The 22,467-nt window shown below is 43.1% G+C and overlaps 1 protein-coding gene across 4 annotated transcripts in view; it reads left to right on the top strand.

Annotated features, from left to right (window-relative positions):
- The first annotated feature begins 14,982 nt into the window (after positions 1-14,982).
- ARNTL (aryl hydrocarbon receptor nuclear translocator like) overlaps positions 14,983-22,467 on the top strand; it is a 90,402-nt gene continuing 82,917 nt past the window's right edge. For 2 of the 4 annotated variants that reach the window (XM_045012843.1, XM_045012839.1), the window contains exon 1: positions 15,361-15,475. The gene's annotated coding sequence lies outside the window, so the exon portion shown is untranslated. Of the gene's footprint in view, positions 15,476-22,467 lie in introns of all 4 variants that reach the window. The other 2 variants (XM_045012841.1, XM_045012840.1) reach the window with 2 other exon arrangements.

Genomic DNA, 22,467 nt, shown 5'->3' with positions numbered 1-22,467 from the left:
TAACATTTGCCTGGGACTGGTTTGGCACCAGGTACAAGTCAGAGCTGTTTCAAGGCCGCATGAACTTGTGCTAGCTGGAATTGCCCTCTAGGATCCATTTCATTTCTCCAGGATCACTGGCTGTGTTCCAATTTATGCCCCTTTTCATCCCTGATATGCCTCTGTGATGTTCCTCTCTGGTGTTACCTGGCCTGGTGATCTGCTAGGTCATTCCAATCCTTGACTCTGGGAGCCAGCCTTACCCTGCTCTGCTGCTCCTGGGCTGTTCATGCACAGCCTCTGGCATGTAAACTGCTCCTTGGATTGTGCAACCGAATGACACTAGCCAATATGTCCAGTCCCAGACACAACCCTAGGAACCTCCATCTTGCAGTGTCCAGTTATGCCTGCTGGACGCTGCAAGCTTATATGAGTTTGTCAATTTAACAAAGAAATTGATATGTACCAAGCTTGTTATCCCAAGGGGAATCTCTGACACGCTTAGAATCACAGAATCATAGAATATCAGGGTTGGAATGGACCTCAGGAGGTCATCTAGTCCAACCCCCCGCTCAAAGCAGGACCAATCCCCAACTAAATCATCCCAGCCAGAGCTTTGTCAAGCCTGATCTTAAAAACCTCTAAGGAAAGAGATTCCCCCACCTCCTTAGGTAACCCATTCCAGTGCTTCACCACTTTCCTAGTGAAAAAGTTTTTCCTAAAATCCAACCTAAAACCCCCCCCACTGCAACTTGAGACCATTATTCCTTGTTCTGTCATCTGGTACCACTGAGAACAGTCTAGATCCATCCTCTTTGGAACCCCCTTTCATGTAGTTGAAAGCAGCTATCTAGTCCCCCCTCATTCTTCTCTTCTGCAGACTAAATAATCCCAGTTCCCTCAGCCTCTCCTCATAAGGCATGTGCTCCAGCCCTCTAGTCATTTTTGTTGCCCTCTGTTGGACTCTTTCCAATTTTTCCACATCCTTCTTGTAGTGTGGGGCCCAAAACTGGACACAGTACTCCAGATGAGGCCTCACCAATGTTGAATAGAGGGGAATGATCACGTCCCTCGATCTGCTGGCAATGTCCCTACTTATACAGCCCAAAATGCCGTTAGCCTTCTTGGCAACAAGGGCACACTGTTGACTCATATCCAGCTTCTTGTCCACTGTAACCCATAGGTCCTTTTCTGTAGAACTGCTGCCTAGCCACTCAGTCCCTAGTCTGTAGCAGTGCATGGGATTCTTCCGTCCTAAGTGCAGGACTCTGCACTTGTCCTTGTTGAACCTCATCAGATTTCTTTTGGCCCAAAAAGCCTCCAGCTTTGTCCAGTCTGAGCAGTGTAGTGGCCATGTTTTGCAGTATGGAAAGGATACAGCTCAAATAAATCCTGAATTGAGTTGTCATACTAAGATGATGTTGATTCCATATCCATTGTAAATGGCCCATTGCAGATGCTGCAATGTCAGTCCGATGGAGAACCTCCGTGTGAGAATTGGTAAGTATAGAACCCAGATAGCAAAAGGTGGAAACTGATTTAATGGTTTCATTTTTCAAGAGACTGGAGTTGGAAGTGGACCTGGTCCTGGATTTTTCAGTTTTGTCTTTTACCATGAAATATGGAGACCAATCTTAGCTGACTGCTCCTCTATATGCTGGAGTGCCTCATGAAACCTGTTGGGGCTCTGGACTAAAAGAACAACGCCATCACCGTAGTCAAGGTCTGTGAGCGAGAGATCACCGATCTCAATGCCTGTGAACCTGACAGAATGCTGCATTATGAAATCCATTGCCTGACAAATGAGTGCAGGGACCAAAACACAACCCTGCCTCACACCAAATACTGATTTAAAAGGTGCTGACATCCAGTACCCCAGACGAACGTGGGTAGTGGTTCCATTATGCAGACATAGGATTTGCTAGGTTTATATGATTTGGAGTGGTTTGAGAGCAATGGATGGACAGTGGAGTATAGGGCTTCAAAATTTGGCCCAGCAATTATATTTTTATTCATTTGTGCTGCAGTTTTTATTCATATAAAGGATGGAAAGGAAGTATTTCAATCATCGGCCAAGACTACAAATATTGCTTTGGTGTCTTAAATACTAACCAAACAAGGAAGAGTATGTACCATTAGACAGTTCCATGAGGTGCTTACTAACATTTTCTCTCCTTCCTCTCTCTATGAATAGAAAAACAGGCATGATAAAAGCTAACAAGGCTATCCACCCCAAATGTAACTCCACTGAAGTTAATGACATCAGGTATAAGTTCGGTGTAACTAGTTCATATATACTGGAAAAAATTCCCATTAGAAAATGTGTTTTCATTAAAATTTAAAATTTCTGCTAGAAAATGTCTACTTAGACAAAATTTTCCAAATTTTTGATTGGGAGAATTAAACCAAAAAACATTGTTTTGAGTCTACATTTTTAAACAAAATTACATTTTTTGTTTTGAAATGTTTTTATTTTAAAATGTCAAAATTGTTTCATTTCAATTGAAAATGTAAAAAAAAATATCATTTTGATATTTCCAATTCAAAACTTTCCAAAATTTTTTGTTCCACAAACATATCAACACTTCCATTTTTCATTCCAATTCATAATGGAAACTAATTTAAAAAATGTCAAAATTGCCCACAAGACAAAAATTCTAAACAGCTCTAATACTTAGCCAAGTGGGCTAGAAAGCACACTATTATTCCACTTGAATGTCGGAAATCATATTTGATTCATGTCATATGTCAAATGTATTTGGCCGTCTAATATTGTTTTCTAGCATTTGCAGACTCTTTTTACAGCATACATCCTAAAACCATTGTGATGAAGCTATCTGTACTTACAGTAATTAAACTGTATTTAAGTAAAATCATGCTTGTGATTAAATAATATTTGATAGTATTTGTTTATTCAGATAATGGCAGATGTAAACTCCACAGATCATTACACTATACCTCTTAGCCCTGTTTGCCCTCATTTGCGGGAGCTGCTCCTGAGGGGCATACTATTTTGTAGGACAAAACTAGAAGAATGCTTTAGAAAAGTTTGCACTGTATCCATCAATGTAATTATGTGTGACACAGCACGATGATAACATAGCAAGCTTGAAGAAATCCAAAATGATAGTCTACTTGAAGCTGCCAGTTATGACTCACTTGTCGTTTGAATACTTTGAAGGTACATTAATGAAAATATCAAATAATGAAATATGTATATGGCCATAAGAAAGTGCACACTGAGAAGAGGGCTGATTTTCTAAAGACACTAGAGAGGAGACTGTGATGATTCTCAGGGCACCCTAACCCTCTAGTACCCCCTGCCTCCATGGTGAGGGAGTCTTGCCTGTGCCTGACTGAGTGGTAGCTCTACATATACACTCCATTGAAGTCATGCTACAAGGGCCTCCCCCTGACTGTCTGAACCCACAGCCCATCTTTTCCAGGGACTCTCCAGGGGCTGGAGGAAGAACGTGCATTCTCCACAGAGCTCTACTGGCCCTCCCACTCCTTTCTGCTTGTCCCCAAACACATATCCACAGATGTGTGGAGAGGCCAGTGTAGGGTCTGGGTGAGGTAAATAGTGTGATAGGTCCCCTCTGTGCACAATCTGATCCTCCAATATGGAAGAACTCAGTCTTTTTGTCGCCACTCTGCCTACGGACTCTGCCTAGGTATTCAGGAGCCTAGGGGAAATATTTGCTCTTGAAAATCATGGGAAATAGTTCCAATAGCACTAAGAGCACTAGAAAGCCCTTTGTCTTAAAGTTTGCAATCAGGGGTGGAAATATAATGCTCAATGTCAGGTGGAGTTCAAATAAGTGTAATACACAATAATGGTTAGGATGTATGCCACTCCCAGTAAACGCCATACCACTAATAATCAAGTCTCTGCAGTACAGTGAAATGGGTGTGGAGAGGGAGAGACCTATTATCATATGTTGTAGCCCTGACTTCAAATACAAAATTACTGAAACATGATAAGATCCTACTGTAGAACTGGAAATACTGACTGCCAATTTAATTTCAGTCTATTGGCAGATTCACAAAAACACACAGTGAACACTGCCAAGTTTGGCTTTCTGCTCCCATTGGGAGTCGGTCAGCTTCAGGTTGCTCCCTTTTGTGCTGCCACTGACACGGTAATTGGCAGCAGCTGCACTCTTGGTGAGAAACCTGCTAGTAGGGATTGCTGTTCGTGTTGTCAACCAGTATGGCACTGGTACTCAAGTTATTGGAGGGAGTGGCCTGCAACCTCCAGCAGAAGTCAGCTAGAAGTATGAAACAAACAACAGCCAATCTCTACTGTATACAATAATAAAACATGCATGAAATTAACCAATTTTCAAATATATAATTTAAAATACGTATATTTCATTGCCCTTCCTACCTAAGATTTTTCTGTTGAGAATATGGCCAAATAATCCATTTAGGTTCTTGCACTGTGCCCATCAATGTTATATCTCAATAACCACATGACTTTCCTCCACTTTCTTCAGATATCTTGTCCCTTCCCTCTACGCTCATCAGGAGCCATTATCCTCTGTGGTCAGCTTTTAGACAGCTTTTAGGGGTGGCTAAGAATTTAGTAGCTTCAGATGAAAAAGGACTTTACTAACTTTTTAAATGAATGGATGGATGGGAAAAGTCCTGGAACATCATGACAATGGACAAGCTATTTGTATCTACAGTAACTCCTCACTTAAAGTCGGCCCGGTAAACATTGTTTCATTGTTATGTTGCTGATCAATTAGGGAACATGCTCGTTTAAAGTTATGCAATGCTCCCTTCTAACATCATTTGGCAGCCGCCTGCTTTGTCCACTGCTTGCAGGAAGAGCAGCCTGTTGCAGCTAGCTGGTGGGGGTTTGGACCCAGGGTGGACCAGCAGCCCCCCATCAGCTCCCCCTATCAGCTCCCCACTCCCCTAAGTTCCCTGTGCTGCAGCCGCCCAGCAGGCTAGCAATTGCAGCTATCCCTCCCCCCACTGCCATGTGTTGCTCCTTTCCCTGGAACCTAACCCCACCTATTTTCATTCATTCTTATGGGGAAATTGGATTCACTTAACATCGTTTCACTTAAAGTCGCATTTTTCAGGAACATAACTACAACGTTAAGTGAGGAGTTACTGTACAAATAGATTGCAGTATCTAAACTTTGTTGAAACCTGGCAACCATTTTCTACTTATGTAAATTAAAATTTCTGAAATGGAGCTAAATCATGTATGCTGCTTGGCTTTTCACATGATTGATAAATACACAATGGCTCTTCTGTTATATGTATTGTTCACTAGATTTCTCCCATCTTTTTTATTATTATTGAGTGTTCTTTTTGTTGCTCTTTTAGGCAATGTACTCTATATTTTGCCACATTCTTTTCTGCATCCTATTGTTTGTGCCCTTTAATTCGCCCCTGAGCCCTGGGGCTCCCAGCCGCCTCTGCAGCTGGTAGCTCCGGGGTGATTTAAAGGCCCTGCCTCTTCCCATTGAGGCCACGCCTCTTCCCAATGAGGCCACGCCCTGTCAGGACTCCGGTGTACCGGTAAGTCCTTTAAGTTACTTCCACCCCTGCTTGCCAAAATGTAGTGAATAAGTAAATATTGAATAGTTACATTTTAAAAAATAGATAATACAAACAAAATCCTTTTCCTTAGGCCAAATCCTTATCTCAGTTACACAAATGGAAATCCAGAACTACCATTGCCTTCAACAGAGTTATACCTGTGTATCTGAGATCAGAATCTGACCCCTAGTTATTAAGCAATTCCTGGCGTGTTCCAATATGCAAGGACCAGGAATCGTGTCTTTCTGTGTTTGGAAAATGGCTAGCATATTTGGATGCTGCTGCATATAAATAATAAACATAAATAATAGCCACAGATATTTCCTAGCCCAAATGGACTGTACACATATTTGACAGCAAGGAAACCTCTAGTTCTAATTTTGGCTTTGTGAGTGACTAAGCACACGTCTACACTACAAACATTTGCTGCTGCAGTTAGTAAATCACTTGTGTATGTACATACTTGGCTCCTTGCATTGGCACTGTATATACTCACCAGGAGTGCTTGTTTTGATGCCCAGTGCGGTGCACCATGGGTAGGTATCCCAGCATGCAACTCGCCACTATCCAGCGCACTGTCTTTTGGGAAATTTTGGCAATGCATGGTGTAGCAAAAAATGAGTCGTGCGCAGGTGTGACTAGAACTTTGGAGTCAAGTTCCCATCATGCAACTTTCTCCACCCCATAATGGCATCTCTATCCCATAATTTTCTCTCCTATTTTCAAACCCCAAGAACCCACATGGGATTTCTCACTGTCCACCTCTTTGACAGAAGCATGGAGCCTACATAGCTCTGCACTATTGTCAGGAGTGTTGTAAGTACAGGGTGAACAATCCTCCAGTATGTGCAGAGCCGGAAGAAGAGTGGCAGGGAACATGATGATTTCCTGGAGGGCAGATTGCTGTGGGACACAGTGAGAACCAATTCAAGATTGTTAATGGAGTTCATGGAGCAACTGCAAATGGTGGAGCACCACTTCTCAGCCCGAGAAATGAGCACTGACTGGTGGGATCGCATCATACTGCAGACTTGGGATGACAAGTAGGGCTGCAGAACTTTCAGATGCACAAGGCCACATTCCTGGATCTATGTGCCAAGCTCACCCCCACTCTCCAGCCTCGGGACACCAGAATGAGAACTGTGTTGTCAGTGAAGAAGCGATTGGTGATTGCACTGTGGAAACTTGCAATGCCAGATTACTACCAGTCAATGGGATATCACTTTGGAGTTGAAAGATCCACTGTAGGGGCTGTTGTCATGTAAGCATACAGGGCCTTTAATCATCTCCTCTATGCAGGACTGTGACTCTCAGCAATGTGCAGGACATAATGGATGGCTTTGCAGCTAGGGGACTCCTGAACTATGGTGGAGTGGTAGATAGCTTGACCCTTGGCTCTGGTAACTGGCAGTTGACTCTGGTGTTGACCCTTGACTTCATTCGCCACCATGGATGCCTGCTCTGCCTACTAGACCTGACTCCGGCTCTGACTACTAGGCCAGACCGCATCTTGGTTCATAACACTCTGTGCCTGTTTCCCCCGTCTGTGAAATGGGGAAAATACTTAACTCACAGGATGTTGTGAAAATTAATTAGTTAATGTAGTACTTTGAAAATGTAAAATGCTAGTTACATATTATGATTCTAGCTAGCTCTTTATCTATCACGGGCTTCCTCTTTAGCCCTTAAAACAATCTTATCACAAATGGTGTTAAAGCCTTCTCTGCTATTCTGCCCCCAGGAAAAGCCTTCATGCTATTCTCCATCTTATTGATCCTTTCCTTCATTTCAAATCATAGATGAACATACATCTCCTTTCCCTTGCCTATAGTGTGAAACATGGCTTGAAATCATGTGGGGTGAGTGTCTCTTGTTGGTTCAATGGATTTTGCTTCTCTTATAGCAAAGCTTTACTCCAGTTTTACTCTACTGTAATCATATGCCATCTGTTCTAATTCTCTTGAAATGCAGTAATTACCACCTACCAGATAGATATTTACTGCATTTCCAAGGGAATTTTTCTTTCTCAGATCCTGTGAAGTTGCCACTATTCTGTAGAGGAGGAAGAGTAGAGAGAAACACATTGGCCTCAGACTTGCTGAAGAGGAGTCAGATTAGTTTTAGAGCTTGTCTACGTTAACATCTGTTCACAGCAAACTGGGTGTGTCTACTCTGCATTAGCCTGCCATACACTGTGTCCAGGTGGATCCTACTGCCACACACTAAAAGTTCCATACTGAGCTCTGACCTACCCCACTTTGAAACGGTAGTAGATTAAAGTGCACTAGAAATCTTTTAGTGCATGGCAGCAAGATCTAGGTGGACACATGTTGAGCAACAGGCTAGTGAGGGGTAGATTAGCTGCAACTTGCTGCAAACTAAGTGTTTGTGTAGACAAGCTCTTACTAAAAGATGCTCCTAATTGCCCATGTGTCATAAAGATTAGCTAATCCCAGAGTGAAGGTAGTGATTCCCTAAGATTCCAACCAGCTGTAGTGCCCCCTTCGAGGTGTGAAGAGACATTGCCAGCAATCCCAGGGTAAAGAAGAGGGATTTTTTGCAAGATAGACCATCTTCTGTTATAGCAAAACTACTTATAGAAATGTTGTTGGGTTTTTGTTGTTTTTGTTTTTTTGTAACAAGGAAAGAATCAATCCTGGTTCTGGCATCAAGTTTAAAAGTAAAAGAACATGAGAGTAGGAGGTATCAAAAGCATTATTAAAGTGGTTATCAACATTTTTCATTTACCAGAAACAATAGTTTTCAGTAAATAAAAAGTTTTGATGAGTGTTTCAATAAATTGTGATAGGTTTAGTAAAAATTAAATAATTTTTAAAAGTCAAGGTTTTTGTGAAATTTTCTCTTTTTTGAAATAAGGGCCATTTTTCTATTTAAAAAATGTTGCATTTGAAAATTTTCAATCAGTGCTATCCTGAACGTGGACACTCTCAAGCTCTGAGACAGCTCAGATCAAGATCTGACCATTGTAGTTACTTTCTGAATCTTCAATAGGCTGGACCAAATCTCAAAACTCTCAAACTTTGAGAAGCTTTGAATCCATATCCAGATTTAAATGTTGTGTCTTGGGCCTTTGTCTAATAAATAAACAAATATTACAGAGAAGGGGAGATTATAATTTCTTAGGTCTGTGTACTGTAACCTCATTTTCCTGTTTTCTCTTCACACTACAGGACAGCAGGATTGCCAGCTCTCGTGATTTTATCATCAATCTCACAATATTTAGTGTTTTTTTTCTTAAGGCTGCTGGGAATCAAAAGATTGTATAAAAATCTAATCTTTCATTAAAAAGTAAGTTTCCAGCCCTCATGGCTGCAGACAAAACCTTGTAAACATGAAGAAAGTGCGTGCCAAAAAGCTCAGAAAACAGAAGGCAAACAAAAAGAACCAAATAGTTATTATTTTTAAGCCAATTTCAGGATATTTTGCAGCTTGACTTATGATTTTTGAATGCTTGGGATTAGCAATACCACCATGGCAGGAACAAGATGATAGGTATTTCTTCAAAAAAGTACTAATACAAAAATCATTGTTTGAATGCAATAATAAACGTCCTGAGTCTACAGTTAGGTGCTAATAAATTTGGAATTAATACATTTAAAAAAAATAAATACACCTCTACCCCAATATAATGCTATCCTCGGGAGCCAAAAAATCTTACCGCGTTATAGGTGAAACCGCGTTATATCAAACTTGCTTTGCTCCGCCAGAGCGTGCAGCCCTCCCCCATGGAGCGCTGCTTTACTGCATTATATCTGAATTCTTGTTATATCGGGTTGCATTATATCGGGGTAGAGGTGTATGTAGGGTAATGCTTCCAGACTTTTGGATGTACCACAAGATCTTACGTGACAATTCTCTCTCTCTCTCTCTCTCTCTCTCTCTCTCTGTATCTTTAACTGAGACCAGGAATCATGTTTCAGAAAAAACACAATTAAAACATGGGGTTGCATCCCTTACCATCTTGGCTAATAGTCATTGAAGGACCTATCCTCCATGAATTTATTTAATTCTTTTTTTAACCCAAAATGAATGTCAAAATGAATACTCTAGAATAAAGACAGATTCAACATTCTCATGATAAATGTCCCCTTCATCATCAACTTTCTAGACAAACATCATGTAGAAGCTCTTTCTCTCCTTTTTTCAAATATTAACTTTTAAAAACTACTAATCCGCTTATATTTCTCATGTTAATTAAAGAAAATCACTGCAGTGGCTTCAGTTGATTTATTATGGAGCAACCACTTAAGGTTGCAACTAAATTTCTGTTTAAAGCCAAAATTTGCTTCCTCTCTAAACCCACACCAGCTTTGAAAATTGTAAAGTCGGGTGCAGGTCTGGGTAGAGTACCTAGGGGAAAATTTAGGCCACTTGAACAGGGGGTTCCTGAAATATAGCATTCCCAAATATCAGCTGCTCTCAAAGTTTCAAAAGTCTTCTAATGCTTTTTTGTGCACAGAGAGAGAACAAATGAGGGTTAAGATACATGAAGCTTATTTCTCTGAAATGAGATCTAGTGCACGATATGAAGAATAACATGAAATTTAAAAAATAAAACGTTATTAGACCTTGTTTTGGAACTATAGAGTGGCATGATTGTGTCAGTGACAGATAGTGTTGTGATCCACTAACAGATTACCAGTACTGTAAAGACTTCTGACCAAAGTGCTCTGCTGTGCTTTACTTCCAGGTATGTTCTGAATTTTGAGAGATACCTCCCCACCAGAATATCCTTTAGCCTAAGGGAAAGTGCACTTCCCATAAATTCAAGTCTCCTCTTCTATCTACTGCTGTTAATATTTCTATACACTTCAAAACCTTTATTACTGACCATAGTCTGATGCCCCTACCGTAAGAGGCAGACAAGTATAATACCTTCTTATATCTCCCCCCACAACCTCACATTTTACAAATATGGTATTTGAGAGGTGAAACGATGTTAATTCTGGCAGAGATGGGAGTAGAATCTAGGTCTCTAACATGGCAGACCCAACTCACTTCAATCTTAAATATATCACTTCCTAATTCTTTACAGCTTGTCTTTGCAACCATAACAGTTTTAATATATAATAGTCACTTATAAAGTTCTTTACAAACTTGCAGCAAGATGTTTCCTGCTCTGAACAGCTTGTAATTTAAGATTAATCTAACAATTAAAAAAATATAAATAAAGAGTAATGCATGGTTGGTATGTGCCATCAGATACCAAAAGCCGGGATTTGATTAACCTGATGTTGTCACTTTCTTTAATAGAAAGTACAGTAACAAAAACTATCTAATGTAAAGTGATTATAGGTGGGAAGTCACAACATATGGCCTACTGTATACCTGCTTTCCCACAGGAATAGATGCAGACCAGTATGTTTGGCAATCGGCATAATTGCCTGGCCAATAATTACTGTGCATTAACCCAGATGATGGGGTGTGCATGTATGGAGAATCTTTCTTTAAGGTGGAAGGAAACAGTGGCAAAAACTGCAAAAATTCAGGGATAAGAAGCCAGAGAAATTCCTCCAGCTGCGTGACCCGTATGTGTTCAAAAATATTTTAAGACTTCCCAGCCAAACAATGTATTTTCGCCTCTTTTTTCCCATATGGTGTGTATTTTCATTTGCTAAATACATAATATACTATTTACTGTGACCTGCTGGAGGGCTGCTACTTAAGATCTTCCTGATTTGAACAGGGAGATTCTGCATCCTGCAAAGGCCACTTGTGGTCAATGTTCACAAGTCCCAAATTAATTTAATAGCAAGCAGATCTTGATGCTGCCATGAGATGAAATCATGTTCTATGCAGGGCGGGTGCAAGGATGTTTCGCGCCCTAGGCAAAACTTCCACCTTGTGCCCCACCCCCTCCCTGAACCCTGTGGCAGCTCCCCCCGCCCCCCCCCACGGCAGCTCCCCCTGGCCTGGGGAGCCGTGCAGCAGCTCCCTGCCCCAGCTCACCTTTGCTCCGCCTCCTCCCCAAGCACGCCGCCCTGCTCTGCTTCTCTCCCTCCCAGGCTTGTAGCGCCAAACAGCTGATTGGCGCCACAAGCCTGGGAGGCGGGAGAAGTGGAGTGAGGCGGTGTGCTCAGGGGAGGAGGAGGAACAGAGGTGAGCTGGGGCGGGGAGCGGTTCCCCTGCGTGCCACGCCCCCCCTTACTTGCTGCAGGTGGCCCTCCCCACACCCTCCAGCCCCACGTCCCTCCTCCTAAATGCCGACGACAACCGGGCTGGCTGAAGATCCGGACGCTGCGGTCGCTGCTGAAGGGCCCGAAATGCCGCCTCACAAATTCTAGTGCCCTAGGCGACTGCCTAGGTAGCCTAATGGGTTGCACCGGCCCTGGTTCTATGATGATGGGCTGAAGTAACAATGACAATGTTGTGACAAAATAATATTGCAGTGTGAGCTTCTGAGGCGATGTGATGCTAATAAACATTAGATGACATTTTGATGTGATGACGTGATAGGATAACATAGGAGATTTTGAGGCAATGGGATAATGTGTTACAAGTGGTGTAATGATAATACAATGCAATGTTTGGGTGTGGTACAGTATATGAATGCAACAACATTGTGATTATGCAGTGGCGCAAGACATCCTCTCTGTGTACAAGTACTGAGATGTCTATGTTTCTTCCTACTCACTTCTTAGCATGTGTAACTTTAGACTGTAAACTGGGGCAGTGAGTGGCTTTACTATGTTCTGTAAAGTGACTAGCACTCTTTAAGAGCTGTATAATAATACTATTGCATTCAGGCCACGTCTATACTTACCGTCCGGGTCGACGCGGCGAGTTCGACTTCTCGGAGTTCGAACTATCGCGTCTGATCTAGACGCGATAGTTCGAACTCCGGAAGCACCGCGGTCGACTCTGGTACTCCACCGCGGCAGGAGGAGTTGCCGGAGTCGACCTTGGAGCCGCGGAGTTCGCTTCCGCGGCATCTGGACGGGTAAGTTATTCGAACTAGGGTAGTTCGAATTCAGCTACGTTATTCACGTAGCTGAATTCGCGTACCCTAGTTCGAATTAGGGGCTGTGTGTAGACCAGGGCTAAGACACAGCAACTTTTTGGCACTACAGGAGGCTATTGTGAAATGCTATAGCATTTGGTAGCAAAGCTGGGGTGCTGTGAGGTGGTGATGCTGTGGGTATACTGCTGTGACACTGTATGGACTCTGTGAGGCAATCTTGCAAGGACACTGTTGTGCAAGCACTCCAGGATAAGGATAAGTGCGAGGCAGTAATACTGCAGTGATGCTGTATTGTAAGGGGATAATGTAGAAGCCTGAAGAAGTAACACTGAGCAGGTTCTGTGGTGCAAGATGATGACCTGGGATCCTAGTTTTCTGTGATAAAAACCCCAAAATTCTCTGATGAAAAAAAACCCATAAAATTTGCATTTTCCCTTGATTTAAATGAAATGCTGAACTTTCATTTCCCATGCCTTGATATATAGGTATTAGTTGAACACAATGTTTTATTAATATATTTACAATTTTTAAGCTGACAGCCCAAGTGCCACTGCCCACAGCTGAAGCTGAAGCTGGACCGCATGGACCTGACAGCCTGTGCCCCACCAATTCTCCTAATTATTCAAATTATTGATTATCCAATCTGGCCCCAGTCCCAATTAGATCAGATAATCGTGGTCCACTGTATATGTTTTTATTTTTTCACAAATGTAAAAGCTAAAGATTCTCTGTAAAAATGCAAATTCCCTGGCAAACAGATTTCTAGGATACCTTTTGATGACGCTGTGAGTGACATCATGGTTCAAGGCAATGATGCAGCAGTGGAAGCAATGCTGTGACACAATGGGGATGATATAGCATCATGAGACAAAGCTAGGTTTTCCACCTTTCTGATTGCAGAAAATAGAACAATCTTGCCCCACCTCCTGCCTCACCCCTTCCCCAAGGCCCCCCTACCCCACCCCTTCTCCGAGGTTCCGCTCCCCGCTCAGTCCATTACCCCTCCCTCCGTTGCTCGCTCTCCCCCACGCTCACTCACTTGCTCATTTTCACTGAGCTGGGACAGTGGGTTTGGGTACAGGAGGGGGTACGGGCTCTTGGCTGGTGGTGCAGGCTCTGGAGTGGAACTGGGGATGAAGGGTTTGGGGTGCAGAAGGGGGCTGTGGGCTGGGGCCAAGGGGTTCAGAGTGTGTGAGGGGACTCAGGGCTGGGTCAAGGGATTGGGGTGCATAAGCGGGTGCGGGCTCTGGGAGGGAGTTTGGGTGCAGGAGGGGGCTCAGGGCAGCAGCGAGCAGCTGCGGTACGGGAGGGGGTTCAAGGTGTGGGTTCCAGGCGGTGCTTACCTCAGGGGGCTCCTGGAGAGCAGTGATGTGTCTCTCTGGCTCCTAGGCACAGGAGTGGCCGGGGGCTCCATGTGCTCCCCATCCGCAGGCGCCACCCCCACAGCTCCCATTGGCAGCAGTTCCCAGCCAAAGGGAGCTGCGGAGCCGGAGCTCAGGGTGGCGTCTGCGCCATGGGTAGGGGCAGTTTGTGCAGCCCCCCTGGCTGCCCCTGCACCTAGGAGCCAGATGGAAATGCTGGAGGCTTCCAGGAGCTGCATGGAACCGGATGCTGTGGCCAACCGGACTTTTAGCGGCCTCGTCAGCTGTGCTGACCAGAGCCACCAGCGTCTCTTTTTGACCAGTCATACTGGTCGAAAACCGGATGCCTGGCAACAGGGGCGGCTCTAGGAATTTGGCCGCCCCAAGCATGGGGGCACGCCGCAGGAGGCGCGCTGGCGGTAGCCGGTCCTGCGGCTCCGGGGGAACTCTTGCAGACGTGCCTGCGGAGGGTCCACTGGTCCCGCGGCTCCAGTGGAGCATCCGCAGGCATGCCTGCGGGAGGTCCACCAGAGCCGCGGGACCAGTGGACCCTCCGCAGTCATGCCTGCGGCAGGTTCGCCGGAGCCGCTCATCCCGTGGCTCCGGCGGACCTCCTGCAGGCATGACTGCGGAAGGTCCACCGGAGCCGCTTGCCACCTTCCTGGCAAAATGCCGCCCCAAGCGCGCGCTTGGCGCGCTGGGGTCTGGAGCCAGCCCTGCCTGGCAACCATACAGAAGGCCAATGTGGTGACACAGCAAAGTCAATCAGTAACAGTGAGCAGCTACTGTGGCATGAAGGGAGGACACAGAAGCATGGGGGGGGTGATGTCACACTGGCAGTGATGATGCTGCCGCACAAAGGGATGGTGTAATAGTGTAAGGTAGTGACCCTGCACTAGAAAGTGGTGACACTGTAATGACGATGTACGGTGAGGTGATGTACTGGCCCAAACTGATGTCATGGCAATGACGTGCCAGGGTGGGTGATGTCATAGGGATGACACGGCAACCTGCTGTGGTGAACTGACCCAGGGGAAGAATTGTTCTGAGCCCCACCCCGCCAGCCAGCCAGCCAGCCAGCCCGCGCGCCCGCCCGCCAGCCAAAGCGCTCCGCAGAGTGCGATGGGGGCAAAGCGCGCCAGGCAGCACCAGCAGCGCTACATCCGGGTCCCGCCCGGCACCGAAGCGTTACGCAATCCCTGACTCCGCCCCCTCATCGAACCCTCACGCCCCGCCTCTCCCTCCCCAGCCCCTAGTTAGTACTTCAGTGGGGCGGGAGGAAAACTGCGAAGTCCCTTTCTGATTGGGTCCTTCTCCTTGGACGTGCGCGGATTGGTCGGAGTCCTGAGGGGCGGGTCCTGGAGGCCCGCTTGAAGGCCATTGGACGACGACTTTTGTGAGCTGCTCGCTCATTGGCGGAGAGGGGCGCTAGGTCTCGGGCTGGGGGAAGAAGTCATTGGCTGGAAAGTAGGTTAGTGGTGCGACGTTCTGTGGCAAGCCAGGCGGAAAGTAGGTCAGGGACGGGGGCTGCTTGCGCTGCTCATAGCCCTCACCGCGCCGCCGAGGGGCACCGACCCCCTCCCCCCATACGGTGAGGAGAGAGGGGTGGGGAAGAGGGGCTGGGGCCGGTCAGGGGGCCGGGGAGGGGGACTCCTGTCAGAGGGGGGAGAGGTTACCGTCAGGGAGGGTGCGGGGGCGAGAGACGGGGGGCGATTCCTTTCCGGAGTCCAAGAGAGACTGGGGGCGAGGGGAGTGTGTGTACATGGAGGGGGCGAGGGGAAGGGAGTGGGGGTGCATGCTGGGGTTGTGTGTGTGTGTGTGTGTATATGGAGGAGTGGAGGTGTATGGAGGGGTGGTGGCAAGGGAGTGGGGCTGTATGTTGGGGGGTTTGGGTGTGTGTGGAGAGGTGAGGCGTATTTGTATGGGAGGAGGGGGTGATTGTGGACACCCAGCAGAAATATATATTACAAGTGTGTGTGTGTGTGTGTGTGTATATATATATATATATATATATATATATATATATATATACACACACACACACTGTATCTACATTACAGGTCCCCAAACCCCATACCCTGACACACACCCCTCCCCCCCGTCCAGTGTATCCCCAGGCTATATAGTTTTCAAGGCTTCCTGAGGGAAGAGGTGGGGGAATAGACAGAGTCCCTCCTTCTGAGTGGAGAGCAGCATCCCCTCTCTTCCAGCCATGGCTAAGGCATACTGACTGGTTCGACTTGGGGTTTGTTTTTGTTAAATAACCCCCTGCTGTATGGTGTAATAAATGACAACAGTTAACCATACATGTATATATAAGAACCTAATGAAATACTAAGAACTCAAACAGGATGAAATGGACTTATTAATACACAGAAGGAGAAGCTGCAGGTGGATTCCACTGGTTATAGTTTACATGGTGGAAGATATCATGCATCAGTTCTTAGTGCTTAGAGTCTATCTTAGTTCATTGGTTAAAATAATTTGCTTTACTTGTAAATCTGAGGTAAATATAATTATTCTGTGTGGAAAATGTCCAGTGCTGGAACAAAGTGTGGTTTGGTCCCCTCGTGTGCTCTCCGAAGTATGAGAGCTCCCAGCCTCCCTGTAAGCAGTATTTGAATAGACTCTTTCACCATTTTGCAGAGGCAGAAGAAGAAAGAGCGGGGCAAAGAGTATTAGGCCAGAAAATCTTGCTGTTTGATCATATTTCAGTGCTTGCTTTTTTTAATAAAAATATATTTTACTCTTGATTAGCTGTTTGAAAGTTGTCATATTTAGTACTGCTGCTCAGGATGTTCCGTGGTAGCTGTTATTTGTATCCATGGTGTCTTCTGTTGATCTTGATGCTGGCATTTAATGAAGAACAGGTTGAGAAAGTAAATATAATACACTTTAATAAAATGTACCAATGTACTGAGAACAATTACTGTGCCTTCCTAATACAATGACTTTTATTTTTAATTGGTTTAAAAATTTTTGGTTTACCAATTATAAAAGTCCCATTTGAGAGCTGTAGAAACTCATCTCTTCAAATACCTCAACTTTCTACTAAATTATTCAAATTCCAGAATTTAGAAACCCTGTATTTCCCCCCTTTAACTTTCAATATGTCATGTAGATGAAGGATGCATAAACAAGAATCAAAGTTTAGAAAGTTATTGCTAATTGTGAGACTTGTACGGTAGCTTTATTTAAGACTAGGAAAATTCCCCCTCACTACCCTTTTTTTTTTTTTTTTAAAGAACAGTTTTAGACACCCCTTCACACCAATGTAAACAGGGTTTAAACATCATTTAAAACAAGTTACCGGTAACTGGTCATGATCAATCCTAAAATCCTCCGATGGATCCTTTCTGTACTAGGTTCTAAGTAGTGTCTAAAGTATTAGCTAACTAACTTTCAAAAACAAAATAAAAGCTACAAGACACACTATAGGAAGAGACTGAATTCCAACTGAAATGCTGAAACACAGTTCTCCTTTGCAGACCTTGAGGCTAAATTCTTCCCTGCCACCTAAACTCACTAATCCTAAAACTATCAGTGTTGTATGCAATGTTGTTGTAGCTCTATTGGTCCCAGGATACCAGAGAGATAAGATGAGTGACCTATTATATTTTATTGCAGTGGTTCTCAAGCTTATTTGATCATGCCCTCTTCTTTGTGTCTAGTCATTTATGCCTCCCCCTGCTCCCACCACACAAGAACATATACCGCCAGCTCTGAAGGCTGAGTGTAAAGTGGCAGCTGCTGACCAAGCGCCCAGCATACCGTCATCAGCAGCAGCACAGAACTAAGGGTGGCATGGTATGGCACTTCTGACACTGGCGGTGGTGCTGCCTTCAGAGCTGGGTGCCTGGCCAGCAGCCACTGCTCTCCTAAAGCTCTCTCTCTCACACACACCACACACACCCAGAATACATTCTGTGCCCCCCAGTTTGAGAACCTCTGTTTTATTGGACCAACTTCTGTTGGTCAGAGAGGCAAGCTTTCGAGTTTACACAGAACTCTTCTGGAAGCTCGAAAGCTTGTCTCTCACCAACAGAAGTTGGTCCAATAAAAGATATTGCCTCACCCACCTTGCCTCTCTAATCCTGAAAGTATAATAACTGTCCAAAAGAATAATATTCAAGCTTTTGCGACTACAAACTATATCTAGTCCGTAAAACTAATATGAACATTAGAATATCTTTAATGAGAACTGCTATCTTAATACTGTCCTTTAAGACTTAGTAAGAAAAATGGAAATACACTAACTCTCCATCTTTTTATGGTCTATTATACCAAATTAACTCTCAAAAGTCCCCAACAGTACCTTTTGATTTTGGCTTAGAAGTGCCAATATCTGTTTGAGAGTTGAATAGACTGACGCTATCGCTACCCTACAGCTTAAATTGACATAAATTATGTCGCTTGTGGCTAATTCATACCCCTCCCCCTGAGCGACATAACTTATGCCTACTTAGTGTTGTCCACATTGGTGTTTATGTCGGCAGGAGAGCTTCTCCCACTGACATCGCTACCACCGCTTCCAGGGGCTGGAATAATTAAGTTGATGGGAGAGCGCTCTTGGAATTGGACCTATAGCATTCACTAACTATGAACACTATAAAAACAATAGATAAGAATGAGTTACAGTTATCATCTTTCTGTTCCTCTTAACTTTATCAAAACATTTTGGGATGTAGTTTTCCAGGTATGATTTTTAGCCCCAAGCAAAAAAAAAAACTTTTTTTTTTAAATTTGATCAATCTATTCAGGTTGAGTTATGAGTCTGCATAAAAATGTGGTGGTTTTTATAAGCCTTATTGAAGGAGAAACTATCCAAGCTAAAAGAGAAAGTTGCATATTTTTAAAAACAAGTTTTTAAAGGTGGCATTTTCACTCATACACCTAGAGCACTTTCTACTCGTCTTTCTACAGGGATGACTAAACTGGCTCCAAATTTTTAGATACTTGCGGATATGGCTGCCTTCTGCTCCCTTTATTAGTTTTTTCTCTCTCAAAAGCAGGGGAAGTTAAATGCAAAATCTAATGGCAAGGTTGAAGAATTTAGCATATAAATCCTAAATTTCAAAAAGTTTTTAACACAAAACATGAACTTGGCAGAACTGTGCATGCAGTGTTCTAATTCTCCTGGTGAAATGTGTACCCTCATATAGTGCTGTTTAAATGTGTGAGATTCAGGAAAAACAAGTTAACAATGTATTTGAAATCCTAACTTTTGCTGTATTTCATTGAAAAATTGTAGTTTTAAAGGTTGGTGAAATTGTATATCTTGGGTTTCCAGGTAATCTAATATAGTCTATAACGAAACCTCTTTTATAAAAACCCTGGCTAGTTAACTGTTTTACCCTCAACTCTGAATGACTGATTCTGCATTAAATACACCCTGTTGTATAAAAATGACACATGGGTATATTTTCATCACCTTTTACATCAGATTATGTGCACAACTCTAACAATAGGAGCTACGTATTTTATCTGATGTTTTAAACCAATCTGTGAAAATAAATTTAATGTTAGGCTACGTATTCAGGGCCTAGGCTCCATCTCCTTGGAAACCTGATTTTTCACTCAACATTGTAAGCTCAATTTGTCTAATCAATTTTTAAGAATAGATGCAAAACCTCAAAGCAGCTACCACTAGGTTTCAGCAGATTGATGGATTCATGATCAATTTAATAAACTGGAACAAGATGTTATTTGTGGCCTTTGAGAAAGTTGATGGCTAACCTAGTTGTCCTTGCACTAATTTGGACAGTGGCTAATAAACAAATTTCAAACTACATTATAACATTAAATTTTCAGTGGGCTTTAGCCCATGAAAGCTTATACTCCAATAAATTTGTTAGTCTCTAAGGTGCCACAAGTACTCCTTATTCTTTTTGTTTAACTAAGGAATCTGAAGAGTAAAAATCTAATAAAACTTCCCCCCCTCTCCCGCGCCATAAATGAACATAAGATAGGAACCGCTAACCTAGTACTAGGAAGGTCATCTGTTGTTAGCCCATGTTCCATGTTTTTCTTATTTGCAACTACAATGGGTATTTCTTAGTCAGCATACAAATTCTGTGTAACCTTTTGAGTTCCTGCTGTTTGGAGAGCTTGGTATTAAGTGTCTCTGATGTCAGATATCAGAGAGGTAGCCGTCTTAGTCTGGATCTGTAAAAAGCGACAAAGAGCCAATACGTCTGTTAGTCTGTTAGGTGCCACAGGACTCTGATGTCAGAGGTTAACACCGGCAGCTGACTCAGAGTCAGAACAGCTTGTGTACCTGGGCTGATGCCACACTGTAGTTTGGGGGGGGGGGGAGCGGAGGAATTTCTAGTAGGAAGGATGCCAATAGGCTTCTTTTAGAGCAAAAAATATCATTCACAGGAGTTAAAGCAGTAAATGGCATAATCCATTTTAAATGGCCCAGTCAGTCTACATTTCTTATTAACTTTCTAAAGAAGACTACACAGACAAGTATAAACAGTGATAAAATACAAATTTATTTTTCATAACATGTCATTGCTTATGGCAACTATTTCCTTGCCTGTCATTAAATTAGCAAGCTTTCCATTGATATGGGGCTTTTGAATAGCAGCTTATGTGAAGGAAGTACTGTTGTCTGAAAGCTTACTCTTAAGGTAAATATTTAATGGTACACTTCTGGTATGGCTACTGTTGAAATATAATTCCCATTAAGTAGTTACAGTATCATTGTGGAGGAGTATTTCTAACACTTGTCATGTTAAAGAATGGTAGTTTCACAGTTTCTGAACAGTTTGCATTGGTATCATATCCTCCAAGCCATTTTGTAACAATCCTGCCATTGAGGTTTTTAGATTTCAGATACATGACAGATTTCAAAGAATACAGTCTTCAGCAATGATTTTTTAAAATGAAATTTAGGGAAAAACGGCTAATGTAATCTATGTATTTTAAATGTTTTCAGTGTTCTGGTTACAGGATTCTATATAGAAAGCCGATTTGGAGGTATTATCTTTCGGCTCATGCTTTTTTGCAGTTTCAGTGAATTACCATATTATAGATTATCAATTTGCTAAGACTCAAAGAAATACCATGCAGTAATTGAGCACTAGATTTATTTATTTATTTTTTTATGCAAGTTGGCTTTCATCTTAGAACTGTGTGTGTGTGTTAAGAAGGGAGTACCTACATGACTTGTGCCTTTGTCTGCAGTTGTTTGACTATCTTGGTACCATGGACAGCTGAAAAATTGGTAACTACAGAATGAATCCATTTGTATTTCCCCTCAAACCTATGTTTTGAATCTTTCATGAGAATTCAGATGTCCAAGAAGACTCAGCTAATAATGCATGCTATACAATTAGCTTTATTTTTTTAATGAAGTATTTCTTCTGCCCTGAGACTTTTTTAAACAGACTAGTTATTTATGCAGAATATAGTCTGTGCTCCAGTCTGGAAAAAATAAAAATGCAGAGTTGAATGTAATTGTTCTAGGCTAGTGTTATGAGCTTACTTAAACATTGGTATTATCATTCAAAAGTAATCTTACATGGTCAGTTCAGGACCAGACAACTGAAGGAGTTTTCAGTCTTTAAACTACCTATTGGACAGAGGGGGTCACTGTAATCTTGAGATATAGGGAACTTAAAATGAGTTAAAAGAAGTTTTAAGTACTACACTTGCTCTCTGCAATTTAAAAAAAAAATCCAATCATATTTTCCTGTTTTTATATTTTAGCTGATTCTTTCCTTTGTGTTGAAAGAGAACCACACAAACAGGAAAAGTCTATTGACTATACAGGAGAAACTGAATATGCACAAAGTGTGATCAAATGCTTTTCCAGTTTTATACAAGATGCCAGTAGAGTCGAAGAAATGTAGTTTCTTTTAAGGATTCTTTAAACAGCCCGATTATTCATTAAACATCTATATGAATATTTAATAACTTCCTCTTGGAAGAGCTTTAATATACAAACATTTTGCAGGGGGGAAATTACAGAGAGCCCAAGTCCATTCTTAGACTGGAAAGTTCTACTATATGAACACCTTAAGTTTAAATAATTGTCCATATAAAAGTTTCAGCCAGCCTTTCTTTGTCTGTACTCTTCTGTTTTCTGAGTGTTGTTACATTTCTGTCAATAAGACTAAGTACTGAAATGAACTGAGGAGGAATATAAGGAGAGAAGATGGAGTGGACAAATTACACCAGTGGAGGGCAACCTGTAATCCATGGGCTGCACGTGGCGTGTCAGGGTAATCCGTTGGCGGGCTGCCAGACTGTTTGTTTACATTTCCATGGCTGCCTGGAGCTCCCAGTGGCTGTGGGTCACTGTTCCCGGCCAATTGGAGCTGTGGGAAATGGCAGCCAGGCTCGCACTGCTTCCCACAGCTCCCCTGGCTGGGAACGGTGAACTGCAGCCACTGGGAGCTGCGGACGGCCGTGCAAATGTAAACAAACAGTCTGGCGGCCTGCCAGCGGATTACCCTGATGGGCCGCAGGTTGCCCACCATTGAATTATACCTTTCACAGTAAGATCTTAGAGGACAGGAGTGAGTGGCACTGCACTTCTGATTTTTAATGATACATGAACTACTTATGGGACTG

Source organism: Mauremys mutica, chromosome 4 (assembly GCF_020497125.1).
Source record: "Mauremys mutica isolate MM-2020 ecotype Southern chromosome 4, ASM2049712v1, whole genome shotgun sequence".
Lineage (NCBI taxonomy): Eukaryota > Metazoa > Chordata > Testudines > Geoemydidae > Mauremys > Mauremys mutica.
Note: the sequence above shows the minus strand (reverse complement) of the source record. Positions and strands in the feature narration are given on the sequence as shown.